The sequence below is a fragment of the Muscardinus avellanarius genome (genome assembly GCF_963383645.1).
Source record: "Muscardinus avellanarius genome assembly, chromosome: X".
Lineage (NCBI taxonomy): Eukaryota > Metazoa > Chordata > Mammalia > Rodentia > Gliridae > Muscardinus > Muscardinus avellanarius.
In genome coordinates this window covers 75,018,074-75,032,556 of record NC_137792.1, presented here as the reverse complement: position 1 = coordinate 75,032,556, position 14,483 = coordinate 75,018,074, and the positions used below count along the sequence as shown (strand labels likewise).

The 14,483-nt window shown below is 35.3% G+C and overlaps 1 pseudogene across 1 annotated transcript in view; it reads right to left on the bottom strand.

Moving 5' to 3' along the window:
• Positions 1–556: 556 nt before the first annotated feature.
• The window catches only part of LOC308278949 (ornithine decarboxylase antizyme 1-like), a 46,324-nt pseudogene continuing 32,397 nt past the window's right edge, over positions 557–14,483 (bottom strand). Inside the window, exons 2-3 of the transcript in view lie at positions 9,438–9,559; positions 557–1,183 (exon numbers count right to left, since the gene is read on the bottom strand). The product of the transcript in view is annotated as an ornithine decarboxylase antizyme 1-like (transcript). The remainder of the gene's footprint in view (positions 1,184–9,437; positions 9,560–14,483) is intronic.

The following is a 14,483-nucleotide window of genomic DNA, read 5'->3' as shown; positions in this document are numbered from 1 at the left end:
ATTTTAACTTAATTCTCTTGAAGCACAGGAGGGTCGCCAATCTCTATTGGGCTGACCCCAGGTTTATTTCTCTTGAAGCATGGGAGGGTCGCCAATCTCTATTGGCCCAACCCCAGGTTTATTTCTCTTGAAGTATTTATACAGTTTCAGGTCAATCAATATCCTCGTGCTATCACCACCCGAATACAATAAAGACAGATCCAAAGTGCATACATCGCAGGCAGGTCAATCAATACCCCCGTGCCATTACCACCTGATCTTTTCTCAGACCTTTTACTTTGAACTTTCCATGACCCCAAACCTTGTTGATTCTGGGTGAAGGACAATCAGTTGAGTCAGAATATTTTAGGGGAAAACCTTAATGACTCCCCACAGTGGAAAAACTCATGAAAGATAAGGAATCTGTCATCTATCCAAGTACTCAGCGAGAAACCCTGTACAAAGTTCTGCCTGACATTGGGTGATCTGCTGAACATTCAAAGAGTTCAGCCTCCAGTCTCATCTGCTGGTGGTGAGGAGCTGCATGCACACTAATTCCTCCACTGAGAATATTCTCTTAAATGTATAGGCCATGAGCAAGCATCGGACCTCTTGGGACAAGGAGATTTCTTGGTCTCACAATCTCAAAGCCCCAAAAGCTAAAGGTCCGGAGCAAGACAGCCCTATTCTCCCAATTATTATGGAAGCAAAAGAAGATGTGGTCAGCATGGAGCTGCTCCTCAGAAAACTAGAGATGCACCATGAAGCTGTCTTTACTCCCACCCCCTCAGTGAGTAAGCTGGGATCTTCATGTGGCAGCTGCTGCTGCCCCACACCACCCTCCAGTTAATGTGCTTGGCATCCATTTGCCTGGACTGAACATTAAGTATTCTTGTCTTATTATATGTTAGTTACTCTGTTACATTCAGATGATTATCAGAGTAAAAATGTTTGCTAAAAGATTTTGATCCTTCTGACTATTCCCTCGCCCTCCTGGAATATTCAAAGGTGGGCGAGAAACATTAGGAGCACCACTGAGGCCCTGGACCCAGGTTACTACAGCAATTGAGAAAAACCCTTGAACTCTTGGTGCTGTGGCCGCTGCAGCTATTGCAGGCTGAGGAGCAGCATCATGTGGCTGGGGTGGAGGATGGCACTGGGTTTACCCCCTTCTTTTTCTCTGGATGTGGTTGTTAAGGATCTGCTACAATGAGAATGTCATGATCTAGTTGCTGGTGTCCTAAACCAGGAACATTTCTCATGCACCTCTCTGTACTGCCACCCCTGCTTGGCATTCACCGACCCTGTTTCAAAATAAAAAAATAAAATAGAATACAGATGGAGGTGTAGATCGGAGGTAGAATGCCCTTGGGATCTACACTGAGTAAAACAAAAATAAATGAGTAAATAAATAAATAAATTATCAAAGTCACTTTACCAGTGCTCTTGCATTTGGGATTACATTCCCAATACATGAAATGTGGAGAAAATAATCAAATCATAACATTTCCCATTGAGTATGCTTCCATATAGCTAACCATAGCTAACTTCCCAAAAGGGAATGATAGGTTTAGAGAATTGATGGCCATTTTGCTATATCACCCAAATAGAAAAAAATCCCCTTACCCTTGAGACCATTTATCTGTTCAAAATTAAAGCAATTTTGTGCCAAGAAGATTCAGCATAATTGTGCACTATTAGATTGTGCTACCCTAACTTATGTGTACACATCCTGAGAGCTCAACTATCCAGTACTATAAATATGACCATCATTCATAGGGACTGCATTTCAAAATACTTAGAGTGAAGTACAGAGATTCTGAATGGCCTGCAAAATCAGACAAATAGAATTGCCTCAAAGTAAAATGCTTGTGCATAGAAAATGAAACAACCAATACAATGAAGAGACAACCTATGGAATAAGAGTATATATTTGTGGGCTATGTATGGACACTTTTGAGGAGAGTTAATTTTGGGGGATTTTGTTTTTAATTTGTTTTATGGTACAGGGGATTGAATTCAGGAGGGTTCTACCTCTGAGTTATACCCCCAGGCCTATTTTAGCCTTTTATTTTGAAACTTGGTTTCATTCAGTTTTGGAGGGCTTTAATAAGTTTCCTTGCTGGCTGAAACCCTGCAATTCTCCTGTCTCAGCCTCCCAACAAGTCCCAAGAATATAGGCATGCAAAAACACACCAGTCTTGATGGGGGGGGAATAATATTCAAAATACATAAAGAACTCAAAGAATTCCATAGTAAAAATCAAAAAGCCTGATTGAAAAATGGACAAAAGATCTAAATAGACATTTCTTAAAAAGACACATACAAATGACCAAAAAGTAAATGAAAAAAATACTAAAATTTGCTAATAATTGTGGAAAATTAAATCCACAATGAGATATTATTGCACACTTGATAAGACTATTATAAAAAAAATGAAGATAGCAAGTGCTAGTTAGGATGAGGAGAAAAGGAAATCCTTGCACAAGGCATGGTGACACACAATTGTAATCGCAGCACTTGGGAGGTTGAGACAAGGGAATCACAGGTTTGCAGCCAGCCTCTGCTACTTAGTGAGGCCCTCTGAAACACAGTGAGACCCTGCTTCACAATAAAGAATAAAAGTAGGACTGGGGATATAGCTCAGAGATCAAATGGTCCTGGGTTCAGTCCCCAGTACCACAAAAAAAGGGAGAATATTTGTACATTGTTGGTGGGAATATAAATTGGTATAGTGGTTACAGAAAACAGTTTGGAGGTTCCTCATTAATTAAAAATAGAATAACTGGCTGAGCGTGGTGGTGCATGCTTGTAATCCCAGTACTTGGGAGGCTGAAACAGGAGATTCACAGGTTCATGGCCAGCTTCAGCTATTTAGGCCCTCTGCAACTTAGTGGGACCCTGTTTCAAAATAAAGAAGAAAAAAACAGGGTTGAAGGTGTAGTTCAGAGTCAGAATACCCCTGGGTTCAATTCCCAGTACTACAAAAAGAAAAAAATAGAATAACCAGCAGTTCTACTACTCGTTCTATATTCAAAATATATGAGAATACTGTGAGATATATTATGAGTGAGACAGTGAAATCTATATCCTCATGCTCATTGCAACATTATTCACAATAGGCAGAATATAGAGTTGCCGAAGCCCAGTTCCAGCCAATTCAGGGGTTCCCTAAGGTGGGTGAGGAGTTGGCGACTTGAGGAAATGAGAGACAGCCATTTTTGGAGGTGTGACTCTGCCATTTGGGATCAATGTTTTATTCTTATATGCTTTCTCACAGAAGTATTTAGTGTTAACAACTTTTGGCAAAACATGTTTTTACACAAATTTCTCAGCACACACCTGCCCCGATGAAGTCATATATAATGGTTGGAAAAACACCTGAAGCCATCCAAATTAACATCATATGATTCATTCTGTTTACCTAACCACAAAAATCAATTCTATTTTAATATTAGCCTAAATAACAATGTAATTCTGCATAGCTTCAGAGTATGTTCACACTCAAGGCTAAACAAAGAGTACAAAAAACAAGGGGCTTTTCCATTAGAATGGACACAAAGATTATAAAAGATCTCTAAAGGGCACAAAGCATTTTATTTTTATATTTCATATTTTAAAATACAAAGCATACAATTTATTTTCTTAAATTCTTATGATCTTTGATCCGAAAACACCAAAAGGGGGGCCCTGCCTGTACAATCTCTCCATCACTCATAATAAACTTTAACTAAACTTATCCTTGACTACTAAATGCTATACTTTTGTTTCTACTTCTAAAATTAACTGCTAATTTTATCTGCTATTTTTGTCCACTAGATATTTTAATAACGTATCCTAACCCAACCACCAAAACCATACTGAAATTATTCTATTTCTGGCATGCAATGTCTATACATAATATTCTATAAGAACCTTATAAGTTAATATAATATTAAATTGTTTACTAAGATAATTCTTTTATGCTTTAGTGAGCAAGCACCAAGGAGATCTCTGCTTACCCAACCTCTGCACAAAAGTCTATTTTATGCTAAAAGTCATTTTCCCTTAACCCTTACTACCCATACTCCATCCTATATTATTCCTATAGAGGGTGGTGGTGGGGCTATGTAATGATTAGCTCTGACTCCCTGATTCAATTAATTTTGCAGGCATCACATCAGACTTTTCCTCAAAGGACTCTATATCTATATCTGTAAGCAACTATATCTATAAACAACTGTAATTGTTTAAATTTCTATTAGCCAGATTCTTACTATTTGGGACTTTACAAATTTTTTAGCAATTCCCAGGTTTCTTAATAGACTTTTCCTGTAACATCTTTATATGCAAAGGGCAGCATGTCTCACTGAGACCACCCAGATCATTTGGCTTGGTTAATAATCTAATTAGATCACAGAATACAAAACAGGGTTAATGTGAGTGCAATTGCCATACTCCTGCCTTGCAAGAATCCTCCTCTCATTAGGACCTTGTCAAACAGCTCAATGGACTCAGACCTCACCATAGAATCTACCTAACAATCAATGGTTGAATGGATAAAGAAAATATGGTATACATACACAGTGGAATATTATTCAGTCTTAAAAGCCCGGAAAATCTTGTCATTATTTTTTACAATATGGATGAAGCTAGAAGACATTGTGTTAAGTCAAATAAGCTAGGTACATCATAATAAACATTGCTTGATCTTTCTTACATTTGAGATCTAAAAATGTCAAACCTATAGAAAGAGAATGATTATGGAATGAGGGGATTATAGTTATATTAGTCAAAAGACACTATATTTCATATAGCAGGATGAATAATTTCAAGACATTTTTGTACATTAGGAGACTATAGTTAATAAAAATAGATTGTAAAACTTAAAAATTGGTGAGAGATTATTTAAGTGTTTTCATGACAAAAAAGGCATGTGAAGTAAAACATAAGATAAATAGCTTGATTTGGGCATTCCACAATATGTACACATATCAATGCCATATATATTTATATTGGTGTACTGTAATCATACATTTTTATTAAGTTCAGGATGAAATACATACATGCACATAATGCTATTTGCACCCTTCCCCAGGTCTGCCCTATTTCCTTACCCTCCCCTTCTTCACATAGTGAACACAGTGATTGACTTTGATAAGTTTGTGTATGAAGATCATGTGCATTAAGGTGTTTCCCTCTTTCCCATTTTCATTCCCCTAAGTTATGTCACCTTCTTCACTCATCTAAGGTTTCCACTCCTTTGCCTAGAGTCCCTTCTATGTTGCATTTTCTAGGGATCTGCCATATATTAAGGAGAACTGCGAGTGACTAATCTCACTTAGCATAATGTTCTCCAGTTCCATACAATTCCTTTCAAATGACATAATTTTGTACTTTTTACGGTTATCAAAATTTCATTGTGTACATATTCCATACTTTTGCAATCCATTCATCTGTTGATTGACATCTTAGCTGGTTCCATAGTTTGGAAATTATGAATTATGCAGCTATAAACATAGACATGCATGAATTATTCTGGTAGCTTGGTTTCTATTCTATTCTTTTGGGTAGATACCCAGGAGTGATAGAGCTAGATCATCTAGTAGATTCATTCCCATCCTTCTGAGGGTCCTCCACACTATTTTTTAAAGTGTTTTTACTAATTTGAAATCTCACCAACAATGAATTAGAGTTTATACTTCTCCACATCTTCGCCAGAATTTGTTGCTGTTTCTGTTTGGGATGTTTGTCATTATAATTATAGGTAGATGAAACCTCAGGATAGTTTTGATTTGCATCTCTCTCATTGCTAAAAATGATGAGCATTTTTAATTACTTTTATTTGCCCTTTCTATTTCTTCTTTTGTGAACTCTCTAGTTCACTTGCCCATTTTTTTATTTGGTTATTTGATTTTTGGGTGGTGAGTGTCTTGACTTCTCTGTATATCCTAGATATTAGTCCTCTATCAGAGGAGTAGCTGGCAAAAACTTCCCATTCTTTCATATCTCTGTTGAGGCTTTTGATAATTTGTTTAGCTCTACAGAAGCTCTTTACTTTAATAATATCCCACATATTTATTCTCCTTTTAATTTCTTGTGCCTTTAGGGTCTTGTTGAGAAAGTTTTTAAACTGTGCTTATGTGTTGAAATGTTGGACATATGCCCTCTTCAAGAAGCTACAAGGTCCCTGGTCTGATTTCCAAGTCTTTGTTCCATCTTGAATTGACTCTTGTACAGAATGAGAAAGTTGGGATCATTTTCATTTTCCTGCATAGGAATAAGCAGTTTTGCCAATATTATTTGTTGTAGAAGCTATCTTTTTTCAAGTTTACGTATGTATGTATGTATGTATGTATGTATGTATGTGTATGTGTGTGTGTGTATATATATATATATATATATATATATATATATATATATATATATATATATATTGTTGTGGGGGGTCAGGGGATGGAACCCAGAAGCATTTGACCTCCGAGCTACACCCCCTTCCCTATTTTTTTATTCCTTATTTTGAAACAGGGTCTCACTAAGTTGCAGAGGGCCTCACTAAGTAGCTGAGGCTGTCCGTGAACAGCGATCTTCCAGTCTCAGCCTCCTGAATGTTGGGATTACAAGCATGTGCCACCACACTTGCCTTCAAGTCAATATTTTTGATCCACCCCTTTGTCAAAATCAATGCACTATATATGTATGGATTTGTTGCTGAGTCTTCTATTCTGTTTCATTGGTTTATGTGTGTCTGCTTTTGTGGCAATACCATGCTGATTTTATTACTATGCTTCTGTAGCATAGTTTGAAGTTGGGTATTGTGATCCCTTCTACATGGTTCTTTTTGCTGAGAACAATCTTGGCTATTCTGGGTGTTTTTGTTTTTCCAAATGAATTTAAGGACTGATTTTTCTATATCTGTAACAAATGACCATGGTGTGTGTGTGTGTGTGTGTGTGTGTGTGTGTGTGTGTGTTGGTATTGAAGATGGAATCCAGGGGAATTTCACCTCCAAGCTACACCCTTAGTCATGTATTTTAGGCTTTTTTTATTTTTTACAATAGGGTCTCACTGAGTTGCCAAGATTATCACTACATATATGAGGCTGTCAGTGAACCATGATCCTCCGGTCTCTGCCTCCAGAATGCTGGGATTAGAAGCATGCATCACCATGCCTGGCTAGGCTATGGTGTTTTTATGGATATTACATTGAATCTGTAGATCATTTTGGAAGAATAGCCATTTTGATAATATTTATTCTACCTATCCAAGAACACCGGAGGTCCTTCGAGCTTATAAAATATTCTTCAGTTTCTTTTTCAATGTTTTATAATTTTCCTTGTAGATGTCTTTCATGTATTTAGTTAGGTTTATTTCTAAGTATTTTATTCTGGGTAATATTATAAGTGGAAGTGATTTTCAGATTTTTTCCAGTAGATTTATGGTTGGCATACAGAAAAGCCTATGATTTTTCATTGATTTTGTGTCCAGAGACGTCCCTGAATTTATTGATCAGTTTTAAAGCCTATTGGTTCAGTTTATTGGGTTTTATAAGTATAGTATCATGTCAACTGCAAAGAAAACTTCAGTTCTTATTTTCCTATTTTTACTCCACTGATATCATTTCCTTGCTCTGGCTAGAGTCTCAATCACAATATTGAAAAGGATGGTGATAGTGAATATCATTGCCTTGTTTTTAAGAGGAACACTGGTACGTTTTTCCCATTCTATATGATGTTGAATGTGTGACTATTGTATATTGCCTTTATCATGCTGAAATATGTTTCTTCATTCTTATCTGCAGTGTTTTTAAAATAAATAAGTGTTGGATTTTGTCAAGTGCTTTTTCAGTGTCAATTTAAATGATTGTGAAATTTTTGTCCTTAGTTTGGTTTATTTAATAAATGCAATTAATATTAAAAACATGTTGAAGGAGCCTTGCATCTCTGGAATGAACCTGAGTTGGTCATGGTGTATAATTTTCTTGATGTGGTTTTGAATGCTTGATACAAGTATTTGGTTTAGAAATCTTGGTTCTTAGATAATGAATTATATTGGTCTATAGATTTTATTTCTTGAGCAGTCTACTCAATTAGACTATTACTATGATGTTGGCTTCAATCCCATCTCTTTCTATTTTATGAAAGAGACTGAGAACTATTGTTATTAGATACTGAAAAAAGGTTTTATAAAATTTGGCTAGGAAATCATCTAGACCTGTCCTTTTCTTTGGTCTTTATTGGTGCTTCAATCCCTTTGATTACTATCTGTCAGTTTAAATTTTCTATATCTTCTAAATTCAATTTAGGAAGGTGGTATATGTCCAAACTTTTAAAAATTTATTCCATGTTTTCCATTTTGTTGAAGTATAGTTTTTCAAAGTACTTTCTGATGATCATCTGGATTTCCATGCTGTTTGTCTTAAATTACATTTATACTCTGGTTTCTCTTCAGATCATATAAATCTTTTGCCTTTTATATTACCTTTTAATTCTCTTGTTTTAGTAATTTGGGTTGATTCTTTCTTTTGGTCTGGTTGGGTAGTGGTTTGTCTATCTTATTTACTTATTGTTTGTTTGTTTGTTTGTTTGTTCATTTGCCAGTACTGGGAATAGAACCTAAGGATATTTTACCTCTGAGCTATATCCCCAGTTGTATTTTATTGTTTATTTTCAAACAGGATCTCACTAAGTTGAGGAGGACCTCACTAAGTAGCTGAGGCTGCTCACAAACCTATGATCTCCTGTCTCAGCCTCACAAGTACTTGGATTACAAGCATGCATCACCAAGAACAGTTATCTTGTATATTTTTTCAAGAAACCAGCTTTTGATTTTCTTAATTTTATTTGTTTTTCTCTAATTTATTGAATTCTGCTTTAATTTTAATGATTTCCTGTCTTCTATTGACTTTGGCATTAGACGGTTTCTATTTTTCAAGGGTTTTGAGGTGTGTCATTAGGTTATTTATTATTTATTTATTTGTGGCAGAATTTTTAAAATATGCTTCTATTGGTGCATTATAGTCCCACATAATAATGTAAATCATGGTGACAATGATATGCATGCACAGAGCATTTAGCACTTGTCTCTGCATTCCCAATTCTTCCCTTTCCAATAGAGAGTACTGAGACTGACAGTGGTATATTCACATATGTATGTATTGTCAGTGGTGATATTTCCGTTAATGAACATCAGTCTTCCTCTTCTTTTTACATTAGATGACCTCTCTGGCTTCACTGAAGTGTCTCCTCTATTGCCTGGAGTTCCTCTGGTGTCTCAATTACTCCCTAGTTTGTGCATATTAGAGAAAATATATGACCCTTCACTTTGCATGTCTAGCAGACCTCACTCAACGTAATAGTCTCCATGTAGTTTCATTTTTTTTTTTTGCAAATGAGATAATTTTGTTCTTTATTCCTTAGTAGAACTCCATTTGGTGTATTTTCCTTAAATTTGCAATCTATCCATCTGTTGTTGGATACCTAGGTTGGTTACAAATTTTGGCTATTGTGGAATGTGCTGGTATAAACATGGGTTTGGATGTATTACTGTAGTTCTCTGATTTGCGGCCCTTTCTGAAAGATACCAGGGAGTAGTACAGCCACTATGACAAGTGAAATTCAGAGGCAAATGAATTAGAATCACTCCAGACTTCCCAAACCAAGTCATGAAAGCCAGAGGGCTTGGAGTAACATATTCCAAACTTTGAAATAAAACAACTTCCAGTCAAAAATTTCCTACCCAGCAAAACTATCTATCAAAATAAATGGGAAAATAAGAAGCTTCCATGACAAACAGAAACTGAAGGAATTTATGTCTTCAAAACCAGCACTAGAGAAAATACTCAAAGAGATTAACTACAAAGAAGAAATAGGTAACACACACCAGAACCAGAGAAACAAGATTTTCCATCCAGCAGACAACAAAGCAAAGAAGAATAAACAGTGTTTCAAACAGAAATAAAATGTTAACATGTTAGGAATTAAAAGTTATCTCTCAATAATTACACTGAATGTAAATGACCTCAATTCCCCAATAAGAAGACATAAAGTGACAAAATGGGTTAAAAACCAGAATCCACCCATCTGCTGCTTACAAAAAACACACTTTACAAGTAAAGATAGTAACAAATTCAAGGTAAAGGCCTGGAGCAAGGTTAATTCATGTTGAATAGCCATCCTAACAAACATGAAGTAGCATTTCACTATAGTTTTTATTTGTATTTCCTTAATTATTAGTTATATTATGATAATGATGAGTGATATTCATGTGTTTATTGGTCATCTAAAAATTTTTGGAGATTCATTACCTATTTTAGTATTTTATCTATTTCTAAATTGTATTGTTTGCTTTAATTGTATTTAGGATTTCTATTTGGAATATTAATATACCTTCAGATATAGCATTTGGAAATATTTTATCCTATTCTATCAGTAACTTTTAATTCTGTGTGCATTGTCTTTGGATGTACAATATTTTTTAGTTTTTATGAAGTGTGTTTATTCTTTTGTTGCCTGTGCCTTTGGAATCATATCTAAGAAATCACTGCCAATTTCAATGTTGTGAAGTTTTATGACCTAGGTTTTCTTCTAAAAGTTTATAGTCTTAAGATTTACATTTAGATCTTTTATCTATTTTGAGGTAATATTTGTATATGGTGTTAGGTAAGTGTCCAATTTTATGCCTTTTCATGTAATTGTTGTTTTTCAACAATATTTAGAGAAAAGATTATTTTTTCTTCACCAAAAGTTCTTGTAAACCTTGTCAAAAATAACTTGGCCATATATTAAAGAATTTATTTCTAGGCTTTTTATTTTACTCCACTGGTTTATAATCTGCCTTTATAGCAGTACTACACTGTTTTGAATATGTTTGCTTTATAAGGTTTGAAATCAGAAATTGTACAACTTCTAGCTGTGTTCTTTTTTGAGATTTTTTGGGGTGTTAGAAGTTTTCTGAAAATAAATAAATAAATGTATAAAAAATAAATAAGTAAAAAAAAGAAAGTTGGAATTGAACACCAAAAAAGAAAAGTTAATGCAATCACTTTGGAAAACAATATGGAAGAACCTCAGAAGAAGGAAAACAAACTTACCATATGTCCCAGCAATATCACCTCTGGGTAGCTACCAAAAAGAATAAAAACCAAAATACCAAACTAATGCATGAGCAACCATGTTCATAGATGCACAATTGACCATTGCCAAACTCTGAAACCAGCCAAAATGTCCTTCAACAGAGGAGTAGATTACAAAACTCTGGGATATGTACACAGTGGAATTTCCCCAGCCATAAAGGAGAACAAAATTATGGCATTTGCAGTGAAATGTCACAAAAATAAGAAATCAGATGCTTTCCCTAATGTGCAAAAACTAGGGAGAAATGGATAACAGAAAGAACTCTAGATGAAGAAGAGATCCTATAGAGGAGCAATTAAAGTGACCTATCTGAGGGGATGGGAGGGGGGAGAGGAAAATTCTTCAAAGCAAATGATGTACTTAAACAAACATATGAAAGTTAATCAGGAAACCAAGCGTGGGAAGGAGGGAGGGGGAGGGTAGGTGTTAGGGATTGGGTAAGGGCTGATTGTGTGATGTGTGCATGTATATCTCAAGTTTTTTTTTATTCTATTAAGAAGTATGACTACAACACACCAATAAAAAATTATTAAAAACAAACAAACAAACAAACCCAAACACTTATAGTCAGTTGATCTTTGACAAAGGGGCCAAATTCATATGCTGGAGAAAATACAGCCCTTTCAACAAATAGTGCTGGGAATACTGGTTATACATTTACAGAAAAATATAGGTAAATCCTTTCCTCACAACCCACACAAGTGTTAATTCTAGATGAATCAAACACCTGGAACTTAGACCAGAGACTGTGAAGCTATTAAAGAAGGGCATAGGTTCAACACTCCAACATATAGGCACAGGTAGTAACTTCCTCAACAAGACCTCAAAAGCCCTAGAAATTAAAACAATAATTAATAAGTGGAATGGCATCAAGCCTAAACATTTCTGCTTATCAAAGGAAATCATCAAAATTCCAAAGAGAAAGTCTACAAAATGGGAGATCTTTACCAGCTTTTCCTTTCAAAGAGGACTAATATTTAGAATATACAAAGAACATAAACCCTGTACATTAGAAAACAAATATTCCAATAAAGAAATGGGCAACTTAATTGAAATACACTTCACAAAAGAAGAGATACAAATGGCCAATGGATACATAAAAAATGTTCAACATCATTAGCAATCAGGGTAATACAAATCAAAACTACACTGAGATTCCATCTAATCCCAATCAGAGTGGCAAGTTTAAAGAATTCAAATAACAATAAATGTTGGCAATAATGTGGGGAAATAACTCTTCTTTACTGTTGGTGGGAATGCAAACTAGTTCAGTGGCTAGGGAGATAAGTGTGGAAATTACTTAGAAAACTGAGAATAGATCCATCATATGATCCAGCAACTCTACTGGGTGTCTTTTCAAAGGGGTTGAAACCAGAGAACTACAGTAATATATGAATACCCATGTTCATAACAGCAAAATTCACAATCGCCAAATTATGGAACCAAGTCAGGTGTTCATCAACAGATAAATGGATTATAAAATTATGAGAAATACACACAATGAAATTCTACTAAGTAATAAAGAAAAAAATCATACATATTTACAAGAAAATAGAAGGACCTAGAGAACATTATGTTGAGTGAGATTAGCCAATCACACAAAGTGTAAGATCATATGTTTTCTCAAATATGCACAAGCTAGGGAGTAATTGGGATACAAGAGGTACTTCAAATAATGAAGTAGAAACCTAAGTGGATCCAGGGAGGAGGTCTAAGGGAAGGAAAAGAGGAAGATTGGTATTCATTAATGGAAATACTACCGTTGTGTACATATATGAATGTACCAATGTCAATCTCAGCACTTTGTATTGAGAAGGGAGGAAATGGAGCCCATCAAGTTCTACAGGCATGTATATCATTGTCAACAAGAGTTACATTATGAAGTGAGACTATAATGCACCAATTAAAAAAAACACACACACACAAAAAGAAACAGGGTCTTGCCAAGTTGTAGCATAACTCATTAAATTGTTGAGGTTGGCCCCAAACCTTAGATCGTCCTGTCTCAACCTCCCAAATATTGGGGTTACAAGCATGCACCATCACACCTGGATATGTGCCAATCAAAAACAAAAATTAAAAAGTTTTACTTTATTAAAGATCAATCTAAAAGAAAACGAGATTTAGCAAGCTATCCATCTAAAAGAAAATGAGATTTAGCAAGCTATCCAATATATTTATTTTATTTGGTACTAGGAGTTAAGCCAAGGAACACTCTACCACTGAGCTGCCTCCCCAGTCCTTTTTATTTTTATTTTAAAACAGATTCTTGCTAAATTTCTCAGTCTGAAAAACAATTTAATTTTTTTAAAAGTCATAAACTGTATCAGCCAATGTATTGGGTCTCTAGTATATTAAAGGCAATAGTACTAAGCAATGCAAAAATTCTTACCTTCAATGTTTAAGAATTTTTCTCAGCTGGGCACAATAGTAAAAGCCTGTAATCCCAGTACTTGTGATGCTGAGAGAAGAGATTTCGGGTTCAAAGCCAGCCTCAGCAATTTAGTGAGACCCTATTTCAAAATAAAAACTAAAATTCGATAAGGGTGGAGCTACAGGTAGAGTGATCCTGGGTTTTACCACTAATACCAAAAATAAAAAATAAAAAATTATTCCACAAGATATGGTGCATACCTGTAAGCCCAATAACTAGATGGCTGAGACAGGAGGATCATGGGTTCTAAGCCAGCCCCAGCAACTTGGTAAGCCCCTGAGCAACTTAGTGAAACCCTGTTTCAAAATAAAACATAAAATAGGGCTTGGATGAGGTTCAGAGGTTCAACCTCCTGGGTTCAATCCTCAGTGTCAAACCAAAAATTCCTCCCCTTCCTCAGTAACCCTTTATAAAGATATTTTTAAATAGCCCCAGGCAATCCACTTAGCAGGACTTACTAGCATTTAAATCTATTAAATATATTTCCTTTAGTTGAGCCTTTGAAGCTCAACTAAACAACATTGAAAGTTAGATTAATGTATTTTGACACTTAGACAATGCAAAAGTATGGCCCTGAATTAAAATTGTTGTCACATATTGAAAATAATTACAGTCTTTCATATAAACAAATTGCCATGCTAACATTGATTAAATTTGTAATATATACTAGAGATTGTGTTTATTACAGATGAAAATAAACTCTATAAAAATTAGGATGCTATTTTAACTTACCCTCATATTTACATAAATTAGTACAGTGCTTTGCAAGTAGTAGTTAATAAAAAATATTCACCAAATTGATGGAGGACATGGAAGAAACCTGAGGAACAAAAGGTTCCGAAAGAGTTAAGGCAGTTTGGTGAAAGGTCAAGCTTTCCAAGACTCTGGGTGACTTCTGGTCTTTCCAGAATTTCTCACCCCCAACCCACCGGTGAGAGCGGGAACTGGCTGCAATC